This window comes from Olea europaea, chromosome 3 (assembly GCF_002742605.1).
Source record: "Olea europaea var. sylvestris chromosome 3, O_europaea_v1, whole genome shotgun sequence".
Classification (NCBI taxonomy): domain Eukaryota; kingdom Viridiplantae; phylum Streptophyta; class Magnoliopsida; order Lamiales; family Oleaceae; genus Olea; species Olea europaea.
Genome location: NC_036239.1, coordinates 14271129 through 14276246, shown reverse-complemented (window position 1 = coordinate 14276246; position 5118 = coordinate 14271129).

The window sequence follows — 5118 nt, the reverse complement described above, 5'->3', positions numbered from 1 at the left end:
TTTGCAACTTTCATCCCAATAAATAAGCTTTCGAAATATGTAAGCATCATATATAACCTCAAAAGAGTTATTTGTAGCGAGTTTTTATATGCCAACTTCAATTTTCACCATTTCAAATAAAAATATACCTTAAACTCCGATTATAGTAAGTATCGATGTTTCTCGCAATGCGATGACACCACATTTCCTAAATTCAACCCCAGTTTAAACAATTATAAATCATGTTTTAATCATACATTTTCAACAATCTATAGTATCATCCATAATTTATAAGTTTACTTCAAAATACTTTCTAAGCCTTAACAAAAATCATTATCGTGAATCTATCACTTATCATCTTTAGATATAAGAGCGAAAATTTCCTCAAAATTTCCTAATAGCAAAACGTTTGACATTTCTATACCCATATAAATTTGTTCTTTCTTTCTATGAAGAGAAAATAATAACATTTAATCATGAAAATCTATACTCTTATTCCATAAATGGGTCGTTGATCTATCACTGCATAATCCTTCTTGTATATCGCATAAAGACCTTTAACTAAGATTATAACCTAAAGATATTGTCCCACAATTGAATAAAATTTACATTCAATGATCACCCTAAACTTCAAACTATTCGACATATCATCCATATATTCCATAGCAAATAGATCTCAATAAAATTGGAATATTTTATACGTGAAATCCAAAAATATAATTGAAAATACCCAAAAATTACATCACTAAAAATTCATTAAATTCATCTTAACTTCAAAATTTAACTCAACGCTTCCAAATTGTATGGAATATGACACAATAATCCAACAAATGGCCTTAACAGAATTAATTAACTTAATAACCCAAATCTATCATCACATTATTTGCTATAGGGCAACTATTATATTCATTTACATACTATTCACCATATCATGTTATGATCATGTAACCTTGGCATTTATCGTCATATTGTATGATCTAAAACATTTAATTAAATCAATTTTCCTTAAAATCATAAAATAATAACCTTCCACACATCAATGTACCACTAAAATTGGACATGTTAATTTTTCAATCTCAATAAATTTCAATTTTACCATTCTCTACTCCTTTTTATTTCTCGATTCACATAAACATACCTAAATGCACATATCCATTTAATTCTATTTTTAAAGCAACAAATCACCCAATAATAGGTAATCATTAGGAAGTTCATCCCTATTATTCTCACATTCCTTGTAATCAAACCACTCATAAATAATCAAAATAATTGGAATTACCGTTAATTTCCTCGATGCCTAAAATACACAATAACACATTGTTATCTATCAATCAACGAATCATCATTTTGTCTTCCACAATCTCTTATCATATAGCATAAATTTACGCCATTATGATTTCTATTATCATCCCATATAAGTGGCCACAAATCACCACAAAATTTTGATAACACTAATGACCATTTGGCTCCAAAATAATTAAAATTCCATGCTGATTGTAAAATCTATAACTTCGAATGCCAAGCAAAATCATCAAAATCTATTCAAATCTTAATAGGTTACATACACCATGGTTCAAATCCAAAAACTAATAACATTTCCAATTATCAGATCATTGCAACTACCATACTTACGTACTAGTCGTTTCTAAATCTGTTAAAAATATTTTTCTATCATTTTTTGGTTCCATATATTCAAGCGAGAGAGCCTGTGATTTCTGTCACCACGGCATGCGATCATATCCACTGAACATGCATGAACCATAAAAATTTTCAAAACCATGCTCTGATACCACTTTGACTCGACCCGTCCCAAATCACCCTAGTGACCCGAAACGTGTCATGCGCTGATAATAGATGCTGACTAGATGTCAAATCTATCACCAAGGCTGACTACTCTAACCTCCTCCTGCTTGGCTTTGGACTTGCGATTTGAGCCTAAACTACTATCGTCTTTACCTTGCTTCTGTTAAATAGATCTTGGACCTAGCTTGGCATCATCTGGCCGTAGTTGGTGCTCAGACTCTCCAAAACCAAATATCTATATTTTTCCCTAGTTGATTTTTAGAGTTGAATTTTACAAAAATATATGAGTCCCTTCAAATGTTGGGCTTGAGATGCATGACTCGATTTCATCCAAAACGAGGCATGCTAGCACCCTATGGTATTCCTTGGCTATCAAGGTCCTGGAAAACTTGAAGAGTGATTAATAACCTCAAGGAAAAATTTATGTGCCTAGGTTGCCTAGGAAACTAATGGTTGAATGCTTCTTGCTTTAGGATGAGTATGTGGTCAAAGATACTCACTCTGTTTTACTAGGAATTTCGAGATACAGGAGCAATTGTAGTGTCTTCTATGCCTTACAACCTTTGAACCTAGCTCTTTTTTTATCTTTGAATACTATAATATTCACTCTAGTGAATTATTATTGTTAATATCGTTATTGTTATTAGAAGTTTGAGCTTTTATTATTGGACGTTGTAGTTTGCAGTCAATCCAAGTATAAATTTCGACAGTAAATGCTACAATTCTGGATGATGGAAAATTCTTCGCATTTTTTGGTTGCGAGTGTTTGGCAAAAATAAATTTCCATAAACTCAACTTTATAAATTATTATGTTGAGATTATCATTGTACTTTTCAACTTGAGGCTTTTATAATTGTAAATTGTAGCTTATTATCAATCTAGATAAATTCTTGGAGTAGATATTGAGATTAAATACTTTGGAGTTTTTAATTGCTACTTTAAGATATCTCGTTTATTTTTGGATTTATGTAAAATCATTTGCATTTTTTGGAAGTATTTGTGAAGACAATTTCAACTACTCAAACTCAATTTTACAGAGACATTTTGCATCATGTTTTATATCATTTGGATCAAGAACTTTCAGTTATTAATTCCAAGAACTTGATATTTCAAACCAAAATATTTGTCCAAAAAGATTGATCTTGCCTATTAGTAATCAAAAAACTATTAAAATCAAACAATGATATACATAAACCTGTCAAAGGATTTAGATAAAATGCAGAGTGATCACGTGGTCCGTCCAATACACTTCAAGCGAACTAGCGCCACCTTTAACTATTTCTATGATAAGGACATATTGTAGTGAATGGATCAACATTACAACTTTTCAGGGCAAGGTGTCATGCCTCATAAAATGGTTGTGAGCAATTATTTATGATAAAATATGAGTTGCACATTGTGCTTCTCAATGCAAGTACCCAACTTATATTAACACAAGTGATCAAAGGCGCTTTAATTCATATGCTCAATAATAAATAAATGCAATAAATAAAACTACAATTTATTTACTATAAATTATTATTTTATCATAGTAAAATTTATTATATGGGTACACAACCCAACAAATTTTCCACTTGCCCTAGAGTATATATGTCTTGCAACCTAATGTTTTGTAAATGTCCCTCAAACATCTTAGCCAACAATCTTATTAACAATCACGTTTTCTCTACCAACTATCTCTTAAGAGATAATATTTCGGTTTAATGTGATTACTCCTCTGATAACCCATGGTTCTTTAACATTTGGAGCAATCCCATTATTATCCCAAGAAAGTGTAAAAGGTTGTTCAGATGCAAGAAACACCTCGACATCCATTAGAATTTCTAAGTCATATACTAATTTAGTAGCTATACAAGCTTCTAAAATACTGGGTATCAATTGAGGAATTATCAATGCATGATTGCTTGATACTTTTTCAAATAATGGCTGCACCATCAAGTATAAATAATAATACTGATATAGACCTGTAATACTTCTCATTACTTTGAAAGTCCGAATCCTTTTAACACATCAAAAAAAAAATCAAGTGAGGAGCATATAATTCCTTTTTCTTTTGAGGTCCTAAAAGATATGCTTTATTGCCATTCCATGTTTCAATCTTAGTGTTAAATAGATCTTAACACAATGCCAACAATATGACAAATGTCAAGTCTGTTGCACAACATAGCGACATGATGCATAAGGTATCCGACTCAAGTCTCAATCTCTTTAGGAGTTAAAAATTTCTGATCCTTCGATGGTTGGATTTGATGCCTTAGGGTAGAATCTTGCATAGCAAAGCAAATCTAACAACTATCTTGTAAATATACAAGACTTGGGACAAAGCTATCATCTTATTCTTTCGATCATTTAAGATCTGAAACATAGCTAGCTTCAATTAGTCCTTCATATGAAACTGTTAAGCGAACCACGCTTTCATAGAAGATATCGTGTCCACATTAATTTTAATGCATAGAATATCATCTACATAAGTAATAGAAAAAATATAATTTTATCTTACATCTTCTTCATTAAAATTCTGATTAAAATCTATCTTAATCGTTTTATCAAATCCCTAATTCCAAACTCTCGATGTCTGCTTTGATCCATACATAGATCGCTACTTCCACATCACCATAGCCTCCTTATATATGGTCAGATGATCAACTCGTACCATAAAGATCGCCATATTGGAGTCTCCAATTAACAAGTACCTGAAAGGTACACCGATTATCATCTGATTTTGTCTAAGGGATGATTGTTTTTAGACTATGGCATCATTTGGAATCGTAATATTTTGATTTACCTTTTCATTACCTTCAATGTTCTATTGATCTATAGAATCAGATGACAACTTGTTAGGAAAATGTGTAACTGGCAATCTGTGACCAAAGGACCTATTTGTCATGTTTGTAACATCAGGGACTAAATTGTAAAGGTCTAATAGTTCAGGGACTAGAGTTGCAATTTAATAAATTTTATTGCATGGGTCTAGGGTAAAGGTGGATGCTTTGAAGTTGCAAACGGCGCATTGATGTCGCTAGAGTTTTGCCCTGAGCTCGCTCAAGCCTAAATTACAGAACCAACCTCGCTGGAGTTTCGCTGGGCAGTCGCTCGAGCGAAGGTGCGTCGCTCGAGTTACGCCAGCACCTCGCTCGAGCGACCGTGTTATCTGGCCATTGCTAATTTTAATTTCTCGCGAATTTTTAACACTCCATATTTCCAAATTCGACCTAGTATATAAACAAAATGTCCGGTTTTTCATTGAGAACCTTTGGCAAACACAAAACATCAATTCCTCTCAAATTCCAAAGGATCAAGAACAAACAAATTCATTCTTTTCATCTTTCATCTTTT